General features: G+C 43.2%; 1 protein-coding gene across 11 annotated transcripts in view; it reads left to right on the plus strand.

Moving 5' to 3' along the window:
* DAB1 (DAB adaptor protein 1) overlaps positions 1 to 17,148 on the plus strand; it is a 1,107,850-nt gene that overhangs the window by 134,821 nt on the left and 955,881 nt on the right. The window lies entirely within an intron of this gene.

The following is a 17,148-nucleotide window of genomic DNA, read 5'->3' on the forward strand; positions in this document are numbered from 1 at the left end:
AAAAGGGTGATCTGGCCCTGCCAGTGAGGTGGGCTAGCATAAAATGGGAGGCAGATAGAGCTCTAGGCCTAAGAGTGAGTTTATGTGCCAGCTTGAAGTATTTGGACAGCCATTGAAATATTTAAGTAAGATGAGATACAATTCTATTTGTATCGGCAAACCTTATTTTTGCTGCGGAATGGTTGTTGCATTAGAAGAAACCAAACTGGGAGCAGAGCCTGGTTAGAAACCTGTTGCAGGGATAATAGTTGGTTGGTCTATGAAATGTCAGAGTAGAAGAGGGAGGTGTGGATTTAAGACTGTGGCAGTGATTGGCTGCCACTCAAGCCTGTCCTCCAGCTTCTCTTGCCAACAGAAATTTGTTTTTGCTTGGGTGCTTACTCTCTCTAGACATGACTCTAGCACAGGACCCTCCCCCGATTAGAGGGTGACTTTTGATAAGTTCAGTCATGGCTACTCTCTTCCATTTACTGGTGTTTTGATTGGAGACATGTGATACAATTCTGGCTGATAAAAGGAACTGGAATTCTGCTGGTGGCTAAGGGCAAAGGGTGGTTCAGGGAAGGAGTTTCTTTGTCTTAGATAGAGATGGGCAAGGAGAAAGTCCTCATTTTTGCCTCTGGTTGTGACTGAGGGATGGAAACACAGGTGTTGTGGCAGCTGTCTTGGATCTGTGAAGGGTCAGCTAAAGGAGACAAGGCAATCCTCTGGGGACAGAAACACTTACCTGGGAAATACCACTGAATATTTTAATTACCCATTGCTGGAATTGTCTTACTTCTGGCAATCTGTACTGTGAGGCAATAAACCACTTAAAGTTTTTTTTTTTTTTAAGATTTTATTTATTTATTCATGAGAAACACAGAGAGAAAGAGGCAGAGACAGAGGCAGAGGGAGAAGTAGGCTCCATGCAGGGAGCCTGATGTGGGACTCGATCCCAGAGCTGCAGATCACACCCTGGGCAGAAGGCAGACGCCCAACCACTGAGCTACCCAAGCGTCCCTAAACCACTTAAAGTTTAAGCTACTTTTAGTTTATTTTTAAAAAAATAACTTGCATCCATGAAGCATCTTGCTAGATACGGAAAAAAAAATTAGGAGGTCATCGGAGTTGGTGGCTTGATTGGTTGTGGGTGGTCGGGAGAGAGATGTAAGATGAGTCATTAGTTTTGAGCTTGGGTCATTAGGTAGAAAATGATACTAGTTGCTAAGATGAAAACCCTTGGAGCTGGTTTTAGCAGAATGATGTGAGCAAGAGCATGCGTGTTTTGAAAAAAAACAAAAAACAAAACTTTGGTGTACAGGATATGTAAGGGGATTGTGATGAGCTGAGGGTGGAAGGGATTGGTGTAATTTGTATGTTATGTCCTTTAGTGATGCCACATGGATGGATCTTGGGTCTGTTTTTACCATCTCTGTAACACTGGGCATACTACTTAACTTTTCTGAGCTTCAGCTTCTTAATCAGTAAAATAGAATGAATACTGCCTAGCTCATAGGGTAATCATTGTAAAGATGAAATGCAATGCACACATCAACCAAACATAGCAATTATTATTTAATGGGGCATAGGAGGGGACTCTAGGTGGTCATATGCTGAGGGCTACAGTAGATGTCACCTGGCAGGAGGGCTGTGACATGGTAAGAAAGCCAGAGGCTAGAGACAGGAAGCTCAAGTCAACAGTCACTGTTGACATCTAGACCTGTAGTTGTCATACACCCCAGAGGCTCTGAATCTTTTGTTGAAAAGAAAGCTTACTCAAAAAGAGTAAATAAGTAAAGCTGATAAAAGCAGAACTACTTCATTAGAAGAAGCAGGGAAAGAAGGGTCAGAACAATCTCCCCTTCCACTCTTTCCTGAGTAGCTCCTGGAGGGAGTCCCAAGGAATCTGTAGATCTCTGTGCTAAGCAGATTGGCAGTTGCTAATATGTACAGGAAATGCTGGAGATAATGGTTGTAGAAAAGGTGTAAAAGAGGGACATCCGGGTGGCTCAGCGGTTGAGTGCCTCCCTTCGGCCCAGGGCATGATCCTGGAGTCCTGGGATTGAGTCCCCCATTGGACTCCCTTCAGGGAGCCTGCTTCTCTCTCTGCCTATGTCTCTGCCTCTCTCTGTGTGTGTCTCTCATGAATAAATAAATAAAATCTTTTTTTAAAAAAAAAGGAAAAAAGAAAAGGTGTAAAAGCATGTGAGCTACTCAGAAGAATCACCTTTAAGGGAGTAAAAGTTAATAAATGTAACACTGAATCAACTTATCAATGAAACTATTCAAATATCTTACCTAGAGAACCCCTACTCATCCTTTAGAATATAGCTCAAGTGTTGCCTCCTCCAGAAGGGCTTCCTTGACCAGCCCCCAGGTGTCCTTTCTCTGTTCCCTGTGTCCAGAGAATTGGCCTTCTTGCTGGCTTGCCCGCCCTCCTGACTGTGAGCTGAGCTGGCTGACTTACCTCTGCAGCCCTGTGCCCAGCTGAGAACTTTGCACTTGTCTGAACTGCCCTCCTAAATGAGTACGAGATGACTGAGGTGCCAGTGTCAGGGTTCAGAGGAAGGAACCAGGACCTAAGCACTGAAGGTGGGACTGGTTGCTCACCCCAGGAAAGTTGTAGTTTGGTTTAAGGTCAGGAGAGATAGAGGGGGATGGATTAGAGCCCAACTTCTTTGGACTAGATTTAGACCCCTAGGTACAGGAGCCTAATAGTGAGCAAAAAAGAAGAGGGGCTTGATAGGACTTGAAGAGAGAAATAAGATACAATCCATCAAGTTGTGTGTCCAAGTTCCTGCAGACAGTAGTAGCAACAGTGGACTTCAAGCCGGGTCTCTGACCCTGTGGCATGCACTACTTCCCTCGGAAGCCCCCATCCCCTCTTTCCAGAGGCCAGCGAGAGTGGGCCGGCAGCTGCTTCTCCAAAAAGACTTGTTGATTAAGTGATTGAATGAGACCATTTCATCTTGATTCTCTATCTAGATTTCAGCCGCTTGTTTAAATGGTGTTCTGACCTGGCGTGGCATTTCAGCCATGCAACATCAGTGGGCTGCATGTCGTTACACATCAACACAGGCAGCTCCTTGCCTCTCATGCCTCCCCCACGCTGGTTCTTGGTGTCCAAGATCAAAGAGAAATATTGTTCCCACCGCAGATGAAGAAACAAGGCCAGCTGCCTTTGATGTCAGGCAGCGGCGGTGTCATCTGCGCGCTCGACTTGCTTTTACTGCCGATGTAATTTGCAGCTGCGATGTCGAGTCTGGGTAATTGTTTCTCCAACCCAAACGCCACTAGTATTTTTTATTTAAGCGGAAATTTTCATTTGGCTAAATAAACAATTCCTGTCCGCCCCCGGTGGATGGTAGTCCTGAAACACGGGGGTGCTGGCAGTTCGCAAGAAAACAGAAGCCAGGTAATCAGAAAGGCCTAACGAGAGGCTATTATGTAGAACGCACCCTTCTTTTAACTTTGTCTTTTATGGGAATAGTGTGATTTCAGTTCCATAAATACTAAGAGGTTTACCGCTGGGCACTGGGGCCTTCCATCTCATTCACCTCAGAAATTAAGGCCGCTGCCTTCCCTGCAATGTTTCTCTTTGTCTCTAATATCACTTTAGCTGCCTTTAGGAACAGAGCCAGGACGTAAAGGATTCAGACCATTTTATTTTTTACAAGGTCAGATTGCTCATGATTCCTAATAGAGAACATTGAAAACCTTTTTATTGAGGGGCAGTCCTCCTTCTAATGTATCTCTCCTTCCAGAAACAGTTGCAGTCAAAGACATTAAGTTAAGACCTTAATCTTGGTTCAGAATAATAGTGGTAGTAGTAGCAATAATAGGGGCAGAAAGTGCCATGCACTCATAAACATGTAGCAGACCCAGTCCTAGGCCCCGCACCCACCATCTGCTGTTTAACCCTTGCAATGACTCTGCCAGGCAGCTATTTTAGCTCTATTTTGCAAAAGAGGATGCTAAAATTCACAGAAATTAAATGCCTTCTTCCCAGAATTACACGGTAAGAGAGAGAGGCAAAGCCAAGACTGGAGCTGTCATTTCTTTGCTGTGCTTCAGAACCATGTTTTTCATAGGACATGGTGTGGATTTTCACAAGTACATGCATTATGATTGGGTCAAAAGCAGTGATGTATGTGATAGGTAGTGGAGCAGGGGACCCATGCCCTATTTGTTGAGTTGTGGTTTATAAGCACTTGAGTGCCAACTTATTTGTTCTACCTAGAATGTCCTCCCCATCATTATGCCCTTCCTGTTCTTCCTGTCCTGCCCTGGGTTCCTTCACTGGGATTCTTTCCTAATCTTCTAAACTGCTACTCCCATGTGCTTTGTAGCTACTTTTGCTAACTTCTCTTATGGCCCTATCACACTGTCACTTCCACCAGGTGGTGAGTTCCTTCAGAGCAGAGATAGTGTCTTATCCAATATCAGATTCCAATGCCTGGCACTGTGCTTGCTGTATGGTGTTCAAGAAACATTTATTGGATGGATGGATGAATGGTTGGAGGGAGGGAGGGAGTGACTGAGAGAATAAACACACAAATAGCAGAGCAACCTGCTATCTCAATACTATGATAGTTAATATTATTTCCCATCACATTTAGTAAAAGCATAACTATAGAATCACACTTATTTCTTAGAATGGGGCTCTCTGGCTTACCTATCGTCTGTTCTAGGATGGGGTCAGGAAGGTGCTCTGCATTCCTCCCTGATGGCTATTTCCCAAAGGGTTCTGTTAAGGAAGCTATGAATAGTGCCTCCAAAGGATTTCATCCATGTGAGTTCATTTGAAGATGAGCTTTTGTAGGTGGGCAAATGCCCATGACATCTAGCTCACACAGCAGATGCCAAGTCAACACAGCTCCTTCTTTGCCACTTGGATTTCTCTCAGCAAAATGTCTGTCTCTTGTGTCTCCTTTTTTTCTTTTTTGCAATATCTTTCACAATATTCTCCATAAAATTATTAAGGCAAAGCTCTTGTTCAAACAATACCTTAATCTTCTAAGGTTAGAAAGAAGAGCTTTGAAATAAGAGCCTTTACTTGTGGAGAGATTGGAATCTTCAATTTTGACTTCTGAGCTGTGTGTTCTCTATTTTAAACTGTGGTTTAAGTGTGGGAAGAATCCTGCTTTTTCTCTTGATCTCCTTTGCATGGTAATGCCAGGCTGACATTTACAAAAAGAACTTTGACTACACATTCTGGGAGAACAATGGAGGAAATGGTTGATAGAAACAGAGTTAAATAGTCCTGTATTTGCCTTTCCCCATAGAATGTAAGCTCCAAGCAGGCAGGAGCTATACTTAATTCATATTTATGTTCTGGCTCCATACTTGAGGCACAGAGCAGTTCAATAAATACTTGAATGAATGAATAGGTAAATGTAGAAAAGAATGAAGAAGGCAAATGCAAAAGAGCTGGACTGGACCCTAACATCAACAGATGTTGTCACTTAGCCCTTGACAAATTTGTCTAATTTCTCTTTCTTCCCTCTTCCCTCATTCTCTTGTTTTCCATCTCAGCCTCTTATCTCCAAGTGGCAAATGCCATCCTACTTCTTGGCAGAACACACTTCCTGCCCTGCCCTGGGTTAAAATCCTACTGTCAGGTCCACTCCACTTGGGTTCTTGTCCGGAGAGCATGCTTAGGTCAGTGCCCATTGATCTGGCAGTTGTGATGGGCGTTCGTTGAGTCCCAATAGCTAATCAAGCACCTCCCTGTCCTAGGTTCTTCTCATCTTTGGAGGTTTCTTTAAAGAGCCTATGTCAGAGTGACCTAACTGGCATATAATGGGAATTGATGTGTAGGCAACCAAAGAATACTAATCTTTTATTTCTAGTTTCTTAATAATTGATTCATGGTAAATTTTCCCTCTTAAAATGTTACTCCTTTAAGCATTCACTGTCTTTAAAAGGGCATACCTAGAGGATAATAAGGCTCAGAACATAGTTACTGATTCCCTATTACAGGGCTGAGGTCACAATAATAGCCACGACATACTGATACCTTCTACCTAATAAGCACCATACACACACAGTGTTAGTTAAATCTCACCCCAGACATGCTATACGTGTATTATGTATGACTGTTTCCATGCAGTTGCTTCCATAGTATATTTGAGGAATGTGGGAATTGGAAAAGTTACACATTTTGCCTAAGGTCGCTTGGCCAGAAGGTGACTGAGCTCAAATATGAATTAGCGATTGTCTGATACTTAGGCTCATGCTCTTTTGCACTTTACAATGTAAAGGACTTTACAATGTTTCATGGTGCTGTCTGGTGAGAGGTACTGTGGATGAACCAGGTGGCAAGTGCTGTCCAAGCCAAGTAGAAAGGGGCACAAGAGCAAATAGTTTCTAAAGGAGATGACGTTTTACTGAGCCTTGAAAAGAGTAAATAGGGTTTTGCTGGCCAGAGGACAAAGGGAAAATAATTTCCAGCAGAAGGAACAGTGGGGACGAATGCACAGAGGCTTGAGAAGACAAGCCGTGTTCAGAAGTGGTGAGGAGTTCCACGTGGCAAGGAAGCAGGATGCAGGATGGCTGAGGTGGCTGGGATAGAGGCTGGGGACAGAGGTCAGAGGGAGGACTAGAGGGGTAAATTAGCACTTTAAAAGCTAACACCTTTAATCTGTGGTTAATGAAATGCCATAAAAGACATCCAAACATCAGATCCAGTAGCTGGAAAATGTCCTTCTCCCCAGGGCCTGATCCTAATAGTGGAACCACACACATAGTGACAGATAGACAGGAGCAAGGGAGTGAGCTGGGGAAACCTCTCAACAGAGTCCTTTAAATCATCCAGTCACCACTATAGGTGGGAGAGTTCAAAACAAGAAGTGCTCTTTAAACACCTACATATACATGTGTATGTATGTATATATACATATATGTCATGAGAGACTTCATTTTAAAGGTGTCGAGCTGGAACTTAGATTCTGGGCAGGAACATTGGCCCACAGCATTCAGGCACTCTGCTAATGAATTCCTTTTTCCAGACCCCCTGTTTGAAATGAAACATAATGAGAGTGATGATTCTGCTCCATGCAGGGAGGCCTCAGAAAATAACACCTCATCATCATCTAATTAAAAACATTTAAATACTTTAGTGGAAATAGGTTAACAACACCCCAACAGGAAAAATGAAGGAAGGTTGGAGCCTTCAGGAGAAAATCATTTCATTTTGCCGGGAGAATTTTAGCACTTTTTAAAAGGAGACTGATTGTATTTAAAATATGAGGCTTTATATAGTATTTCAAGTCAAGAGAAATAAAAATATCAAGACTCCCTGGGGCCATTGGATCTCTCGCCTAAGCAGAGGGCAGTGGCTTCATAGTATTTGCCTTATGTTTTAAGAAGGCACCTCTAACCCAGAGATTCTAGAAGAGATCACACAAGGGAGTGGATATAGAGCGCACTGTCTGCATCAGGGCATACTGTTCCTGAGTAAGAGGCAATTCTATAAGCCAACATCCTCTATAAAAAAGGATTCATTTTTTTCCTTTTGATCAAATACCATTTTTTTAATTTTGTTGGCTCTCATTAAACATGTAATATAAAATCCCAATTGTATTCTATCCATCTGTTTTCAAAGGCAATCTCACAGTCCTGTAACAAAATGAGCCTATGCTGTTAACCCCACTGGTGTGTTGCTGGCCCTTATATGTACATGATTTTTCAAACATGTTTTCTTCAGCATAATCATTATCATTTATTCCACATTGCCTGTGATAACCCCTTGTTTATACAATTTATTTTTTTTTAAGATTTATTTATTTATTCATGAGAGACACACAGAGAGAGAGGCAGAGACCCAGGCAGAGGGAGAAGCAAGCTCCACACAGGGAGCCCAGTGTGGGACTCAGTCCCGGGACTCCAGGATCACGCTGGGCCGAAGTCAGGCTCTAAACTGCTGAGCCACCCAGGCGTCCGTTTATGCAATTTATTTATTTTTTTTGTTTGTTTTTTTTTATTTATTTTTTATTTATTTTTTATTTTTTTTTCGTTTATGCAATTTAAATGCATGTTTGTATGTGTGTATATATTTCTACACATGTTTGTATATATATATGTCATATGTGTGTGCATATGTGTATATATATATATATATTAGTGACTGGTGAGCCTTCGGCTTGAACCCATGTTTCTCACAAAGCCTAGGCTTTGCCACTGTAACATCCTACCACAGGTATTCAGATGGAGCATGGTTCCAGTTCTTAGTTTGTCTAGAGATCAGAATTATACAGCTCTTTTTATAGCTGGACGTGGAATGTTATTTTACACCTGGACATGTTTCATCAAATTCACCTTTTCAAACAGGATTGTTTGTGAACAACCCCAGGACAATCTCCTCCCCTTCTTGTAACAAAAAGGAAGACAGAGCTACAGAAAGGAGCCCAAGTTGGGGAAGAGAAAACCAGAGGAAGGAAGCTCTGAGCTTCACGTAAACCTCTCCATCCTGATTCTAAAGCAGAGACGCTAATAATAAGGACAACAATAGCTAACCTTTACTATAACATTGACTGCAGTGTGTCTTGTGCCAGGAGACGCTCCTCACCAATCCTATGAGGTACAAACAATTATCCCCGTTTTATAGATGGGGACATTGAGGCTGAAAAACTCAAGATTTTTTTTTTAAAGCAATTTAAAGGCTTGAAATATGTAGTTTTAAAGTAGATGAGTTGGAGGCCCTGCCTGTGGCAACCTCTGACTTCATTTTCCTCCCTGCTTCCCTTCTTCTGGCCAAGGCAAACTTTTTGCTGTTTTGGCAACACAGAGAACAGATAGCCTTCTCTAGGGCCTGCACTTACTCTTCTCCCTCCCTAGAATGTTCTGCTTGAACATACTCTTACTTGCTCCCTCACTTCATGCTGGTCTCCTCTCAGATATCACCTCTTCAGGAAACCTCCCCTGAGGAGTTACTACCACTTATTACCTATTCTTGCTTAATTTTCTTTTTTTCTTCAGAGTAATTATCCCACCTGTCATTGTATTCCGTTTTTGTTTGTTCATTCTTTGGCTCTCTCTCTAGCACATAAACACCATCAACAAGGATTTTGTCTATTGTATTTACCCCCAAAGCCTTGTGCAGTTCCTGGCACATAGATGAACATTCACATATTTGTTGAAATGAATGATTTATGACGTACACATCTAAATGTTATCATAGGTTGATTCCATTGTAAGAACTTTCACATAACTACATTCACAAAACAGAGGTTCAGGTTTGCAACACTGATGCACCTGTTCTTTCCATCATTCAGTACTTACTGGAGCCCAGCCCCATGCCAGGCTTAGTGAGGCCTGGGCCCTGAGAGGCAGCTCTCCGCCTTCCCAGTACTGGGGTGCCATGGAGAAGATGTGCCGTGGAGGAGCACAGGGTGATGGCGTGTTCCCCAGGAGGAAAAGGCCTCTGTCTTCAAGGCCAACCCGTGAATCAGTGAACTTTATCATGTGTTCTTTAGGATGAGTTTGCTTATTCCATGATTGCGGGGGTGGGGGTCAGGTGATGATCAGCAGATGTGGGTGGCTTCTTTGTTTTTCACCAGAAATTTCCTGCACACAGGGGCTGGAAGGGAAAAGACCAGTAAGGAAATGAGTGTGCCTCCACTCCAGGAGCCCAGGAGAAGGAAGCAGAGTCTTGTGCTGTTTTATTGACACCCAAGAACACCACTTATCAGAAATCACAACTTAGAGCTTTCTTGAAGTGGGTTCATTTTCTCCTCTAAACCACTTGACTGGTTTTTGCCAGAGAAGAGTAAATTTCAAACCCCTTAAAAGCCGGTCTTCCCAGTCTGCAGACTAGCCTCAGCAGTAACAGTGATCCCTGCTCCCCAGAGCTTTCAGATGATGGATGTCCAAACTCCTTGGCTTAGCTCACAAGGCCTGGCAATCTGGCCCCTGTTCAGCTCACCATTATGTCCTGCTTTTCCTGCACAGATGCCTGGTGCAGCCCTTGGTGAGCTGTGCTGTTTTCCCTCTCTGGTTACTTGTCCAGGTGTCTGCCTCTGCCTAGAATGTCCTTCCTCTCTTCTTCCTTTGACTATCTCCCCTGCTCCACCCTCATCATCCTTCAGAGGTTCAGCTCAGGTGAAACCTCCTCCAGTCAGCTTTCCCTGACTGCTCCCCATCCCACCCCACCCCCCACTTTTGGGTTCCCATAGCACCCTCAGAGTGCTGTTGACTTAGCCATGTTGATGCTATAATTTGTTTCTGTGCTCATATATTCTCCCTCACTAGACAGGAAGATTTTGAGGACAGGAATTTGTTTATTTTTGTCTTTTTTAAAATTCAGTTTTCCTATAATCTTTCCTAAGGACCAGGTATTTAATGTTTATTAAATGAGACCTTTGCAGACTGGCTAAAATCCTGTAGATAGCCTTATTTTTCCATACTTGATTATGAAGGAATGATTTTAGACTATAGCTAGATCAATGATTCAAAGTGCTTAAAGGAAAAACATCACCCACAAGCCAGCTTTGGATTTGGTATCAACAATCCATATCAGAATGAAAAATCAGGGGAAAGGGCCCCATGGCTTGTTATGGCTGGAAGGCCAGAGACCTGGACTCTGATCTACCACTATATTTCTGTGTGATTATGGGTAAGTTATGGCCCATCTCTCAGCTTCTCTTTCCGCCTCTGAAAAAATGAGCATGTAGACTGAGGACATCTGAGATCCCTTGCAGATTTAAAATCCTACAGTTCTGTGATCCTTCTCATGCTTTACACACTTTGGCATGTGACCAGTGTTGGCATTCCCATTTCAGTGACTTGTGGTAGAAAAAGGTACAGTCCTTTACTGCATCCTGAACTAGTAGAACCAGGAAATGCAAGCCTCTGACCTCAGCAGATAAACTTTAAAGTCCCCACCAGTCACATTTCTCAAAAGATAGTGCATTCAAATGGGGGCAGAAAATAGAGATGGGGAGTTATTCATTCACTGCTTTTAAGGCTCAGAAACTTAGAGTTTATTTTTTATGCTACATTTGTCTATATATATTGTCTCCTTTCCTACCTATTTTTTCATTTAATCTCACTAGCATTGCTATGAGGTATCCAGGATAAGAACTAGGTAGCTATTGATGCCATTCACCAAAAGTTTTTTTTCTCTGTTCTTCTGAGAACATGGCAGGAACATGATTCCTGGCCTGCAGTGGTTGAGAGTACCATGCCACCAGTTCTGTGTAAGGAATTATGAGCTTTCAGAAGTAATGTTTGTTCATTTTCAGATGAACCATTTAAGTGCAGAAATGAGGCCACATTGGGTTTTTTGTTCCTCTGCCAGGGTGGCCAGGAATAGACAGTAGATATTTCATTAGCCTGGATCCTAGAGTGAGGCAGACATAGAGAAGAGCCCTCAAATGAACTGAGAAAGACACATAGCATGAGCAAAAAAAAAAATCTCTGTTATTTTTGGTCACTTACATTTTGGTGCTGTTTGTTACTGCATCACAACTTAGTGCATCCTGACTGACATAGGCATTTACCCCATTTTTCCCATAAAGAAACTGAATCTCAGTAAAGTAAAATAAACAGCTCTCAGGGTCATAAACACTTCATACATGCTCTAGCCTAGGATTTAAACTTGGGTATTTTGACTCCACATTAGTGCTGGTTCCCTATACTACACAGCTGTCTTAATGTTAGGTATTAGGCTTAATTTCATTTGAACTGACCTATTGGGTCTGTTTTTTTGACTTATCTTTGGAGTGTTAAAGGGAATAATGACAAGATCACAAGCTTTGGAGGTAAGCAGATATGAACTTGAGTCCCAGCTATAGAACTTAAGCTTAGTGTTCTTCCTGCACTGCTAAAATGGCCTCTCCTATGTCTATGATTCACCCAAGACTTAAAGAACAGAAATTCTAAATAATAAGAAATGCTTGGGGCACCTGGGTGGCTCAGTCAATTAAGGGTCTCTTTTGACTCGGATAATGATCTCAGGGTCATGGGAGCAAGCCCTGCATTGGGCTCTGCATTCAGCGTGGAGTCTGCTTGTCCCTCTCCTTACCCCCAATGCTCTCTCTTTCTCTTTCTAATAAATAAATAAAATCTTAAAAAATAGTAGGGAATACTTACTGCTAATGGCATAGTATCAAGCATCACTGGCAATGTGGGTAGATGTTTTAGAGCAGGGTCTGCCTTCCAGATATCCTCAAATCAGAGAGGCTAAGTAACTTGCCTGAGGTCATATGGTAAGTGGAAGAGCCTCAATCCCAACCCAGACCTCACTGATCCCTTCCAGTATGTCTCTCTGCCTCCAAGACAAAAGTAGCTCTGCTAAAACCCTGCATCAGTGAGAAAAGAGAGGCACAGCCTGATTTTTATGATTGACTTCAACCTGGAGGGCCCTCCCATTTCTGTTCTTGTTTGCCTTGGAGCTTTGAGTTGATTTACTCTTTGAATGTTCCTCTTCTTTCTCTTACTCTGGCATTAACAGTGAGAACAGCAGGCATTGCCTTGGCAAGGTTACAGGATAAACTTGCTGCTTTTAGGACATCTGCATCCAGCAAACCTTTATTTTCTCTCCCTTGGGCATAATCTTGGAAAAACACATCTGTTATTCCGGGTGCTTACCTGGCTGGGCTTGTTTTTCCTCCCTTTGGATGGAGAAATATTCTGTCAAGATATTAGGAAGAGTTTTCACACTCTCTGAAGCCACAGACCCTTTGTGTATTTTTTTTTTAAATCCACACAACTCAGAACCTTGATTGAGTCATAAAGTTTTATTAAAAGGATGAGAGCACCACTTGTGTCCCAAAGTCCCTCAGTTCCAGGATCTCAAAGTCACTGGAGATGCTTTCAGGGTCTTTTCTAAGTCACTGAAGTATAGGCAGTGGCTGGGGTTTAAGTGCACCTTAACAGACTCTATTTCTCAGATGCATGCCCCAGGACACATCACCTTCCCCTTTCCATCAGCTAAGCAACATTTACACATGGCTGCCTCCAACTTTGTCCTCTCTAGTGAACTTTCCAGTACCCAAGGAAGAAAAACAAAGGCCAGGGCAGGAGCTAAAGACTCAATTCTACTCCATTCATTCATCCACTCATTTAAAGACCATGATTGAACACCTACAAGGTATCAGGCATAGTACTAAACACAGAGGAGATGCTGGTAATCCAATCCCTGATCTCACTGAGAGTTGAAATAGTGGAGATTTGAAAAGTGCCAAGACAGCTATAGCATGGCATGATTAATTAATAATTAGTTTATCGTTCATTCAACAATATTAAATGATCACATGCCAAGCACTGCTTTAAGTTCTGTGAACATAGCAGTGAGCAAAAAAGACAAATATCCCCACTCTCATGAAGTTGACCTTTTGATGATGTAGTCAGGGCAGGTAATATACATAAGGATATGATGCAGCAATAAGTGGTAATGATGAACATCATGAAGAGAAATATGGTGCAATAGTGGCAAAAGTGTGATGGTGGATCTGTTTCAGCTAGGGTGGCCTCTGAAGGGCCGTCTGAGAAGGTGATGTCCAAGGGGAACCCTGCAATGATAGTACGAGACCAGAAGTGTAGCACCCTATGCAGCGTCTCGGAGGGCATCCTACCCGTGTCTGCTTGTGACTTTGGTCGAACCACTTGATTTCTCTAATCTTTGGTCCCTTTCTATGGACCTTGAGGAGGTTTAATGCCCTGCCTTCCTACCTCTTCTGACGGTGGAATGAAAAGAGAATCTGTTCTTGAACAAGCTGCCTTGCTCTCCCTCCTGGGACCTGGGACATATTCTCATGGGCCTGTTCTCCAGAAGGCCTAGTTTCATAACAACCTCATGGCTTCATTGAGTGGGGTGAGATCACAGAATTGTCTTTGAATCCCACTGCCAAAAAGCCGGTCTTCTCACTTCCCCTGAACCCAATTCCCTCAGTTATACAATGGGGATAATGAACAGAACCTGTGTTTTCTGATTGTTGTCAGGACTAAGTGAGCTTGTGCATTTAATGGCAACAGGATTTGCCCTGCACAAAATGCTCCAGCACTGTGTTCACTACAATAATGTTACTATCATTATATTTATTAATATTTAAAATAACAGCAGCACATGTGGAAGCCTCAAGCACATGTCTGGCATGTCATTGATACTCAGCAAATATTATCCCCTTCTCTTCTTCTTTCTCATTCTATTTCCAGTGATGTGTCCCTCTTCCCCTCTGTTCTGTTTGATCCAGAGCCAAGGTTGCAGAGAGCTGGCATCTTAGGTTAGGCTCACGGGAAAGAACAAGGTGAAGGAATGCTTAATCTTCTTTTTGGGAACTTTCACTGCGTATCTACAGATTGCCAGGCTCTGTTCTTAACACTTTATATGTATATTAACCTATTTGATCCTCATGCTGATACTACTATAAGCTATATATGCTGATTATACTCATTTTTATAGTTAATGGAAACTGAGGTATGGTGATATTAAGTAACTTCCCAAGGTCACTGAGCTAATTTGTCAAGGAGCTCTACAACCAAGCCCCCAGAATGGGGAAGGGTTAAAGGACTTGGGGCGGTAGTTTCCTAAGGAACTAAGATAGAAAATCAGCGGAAGTCTTCCGCATATTGTGTCTTTCCAAAGCTTGAGTGTGGCAGGTGAGTGCAGTGGGAGCCTGAACCCTGATAAGAGGAGGCACCCCATGCCAGAAGGCATGCACCGGAAGGGGTGCCCCTGTCACTTGGGCTCCACTTACCTCTTCTGACCCTCCTCTCTCCTTCCCTGAGGCTGGCATGCATGTCACAGACAGTTGTAAGTTGCTGATCTCCAAGAAAGCTACCTCAGAAAGACAAAGTGAATCAAAGAGAAAAAAAATGAAGCCTTCTGTGTTTGAACTCTTAGACTCTCGAGTATGCAGTGCTTGGAGCCTAGTGCTGCTTGTTTCAGAACTCCAGGATGAATAAAACTGCCAACTCCCTACACCCTACCCTCTGAGAATGGAGGCACCCCCTTGGCACCAAGAGGCAGAATGTGGATTCCCAGGCACAGAAGCAGCATGAGGGGGATTTGGTCCCTAGCCATTGGAACCTGCTGATCTTTTCTTTCCTTTTTTCTTCTGGAAAAGCATCTGGCTTTGAGGAATAGCAGGAGTACTTAGTCAATTAGATTGCTGGCACACCCATTGATCTTTGGGGAGCTAAGTTCAGAAGAACAATTACCCAGCCTGCAATCCTTCTCCACCTTTCTCTCCTCTCGACCTGTTGGAATTACACAAGATTGTCAATGCAGCTCTGTTCTCTGGGCCTCTCTCTCCTTCCTACTATTTCTCTCCTCCTTCCACTGCTGTCTATAGCTTCTTCATTCTCATTATTTTCCTGACTTGCTGCCTTTCCTTCTTTTTCCTCCTCATCTACAGAGTAATGAACCTGTTTGGTCAATTTCAGGGCCATTCCCTGGCCTGCTGAGGATCATCTGTCCACTGGGATGACAGTGCTATGCAGAGAAAAGCTTGGGGAATCAGACAAATGTGAATTCAAATCCTGGTTTTTGGCTTATTTGCTGTGTGACCTGGAAGCAATGACTCAGCCTTAGTCTTCTCTTTAAATATGTATTGGATCAACAAATGAGTGTGCTCAAGATTAGCCCATGGCAAGTGATCTACAGATGGTAATAATCATCATTATTGTTATTAGTACTATTTCCCTGTAGAGAAAGGCTGTGTGTAAGGTCAGTCCCAGCTTGTCCTAGCCCCACCAGATCTCAGCAACAATCATTTCTCCTCAAGGCTCTATCTTCTCAGAACCTGAACCAAAACCAGCAGAGTCTGATGAAATATTAGGAGCTCTATCCTTAGAAAAAGGGTTTGGAGAAGTCAGATGTGCAGTTATGCAGAGTAAGTGTGGCCAAAGAAGAAATCCCCTGGCTCACTTCACCATGAACAGCCTTGGGTTGTGGCTTCCCTTGCTGACCTCTCCGTGTGTGCCCACTCCAACTACCTGGCCTACTTCCAAGTTCCTGGTTATTGCTCCAGCTTCCTGCTGGGATGGGAGCCTAGCTGGGACCCCTAGCCTGGTGAGATCCTGGGTCCCTGACAGCTCTGAATTCCATGGTTAAGGGATTCTTCTTTGGCTTGGGATATAGATGACACTATGAGAGCCTAGTGCTAGAGTAGTGTAGCTAGGGGGGTCTGGAGTTTGGCCTCTGAGCTTCCCTAGTGCCACTGCAAGAAAGGCACCTCTGTCACTGCCTTCAGAGCCAACAGCAGTAGTGGCTTTGAAGGCATTGAGTGGGAAGGCAATAGGATTTATTCATGATTCCTGACACTTGGCAGAAATACCCTGGTATTGCCTAAAGACTACTAGATTTGGAATCAGGAGACTTGGTTCTGAGTCATGGCTACTATTTACTAATTACAAAAAGTTGGGCAAGTAATTTAACTTCTCAAGGGCTATCTCCTACCATTTGATGACAATAGTACTTTAATGTGGATACATTTAGCTAGCACAGTGCTGCTAATGCTGGTGCCTTACTTTATTAAAGCACTCTTACAGGTGTGGAGGATGTTCATTATGGATTTCTGCTGTGCTTGGAAAGACAAGGTGTTTATAGCAGATGCCAATTACAGTATGGCATTGAGGTTAAGTGTAAGGACTCCTATGTGAGATTGCCTGGGTTCACATTCCTGAACCTGCTTATCATCTGTGACCTTGGGCACATTACCCTTCCTCTATGTGTCTCCAGTTTTTTGTTTTTTTTCATCTGTAAAATGGGGCTTGTCCTGTTAGTACCCAACTCATGGAGTTGTTCTGAGGATTATGGGAGCTAATTGACATGGAGCTCTTAGAACCATAACCCCCACAAAGAAGCCTTTGTCTCAGTATTAGCTGCTGCTATTATATGTCCAGCTCATAGTAAGTTATCTTTTTAGAAAGATTTTATTTATTTATTCATGAGGGACACAGAAAGAGAGGCAGAGACACAGGCAGAGGGAGAAGTAGGCTCCACACAAGGAGCCCAATGTGGGACTCGATCCCAGGACCCCAGCATTATGACCTGAGCCAAAGGCAGATGCTCAACTACTCATCCATCCAGGTGCCCCAATAAGCCATCTTAAATGCCTCCCCCATGGACATTTTTTTTTCTTTCACCCCTGGCCATGTTTGACTGGACTAGGAGTGGGCTCCTGACCCTAAGTGAAGCTGATTAGAGTTCCATCCCCGGTA

Source organism: Vulpes vulpes, chromosome 12, assembly GCF_048418805.1.
Source record: "Vulpes vulpes isolate BD-2025 chromosome 12, VulVul3, whole genome shotgun sequence".
NCBI classification, from domain to species: Eukaryota; Metazoa; Chordata; class Mammalia; order Carnivora; family Canidae; genus Vulpes; species Vulpes vulpes.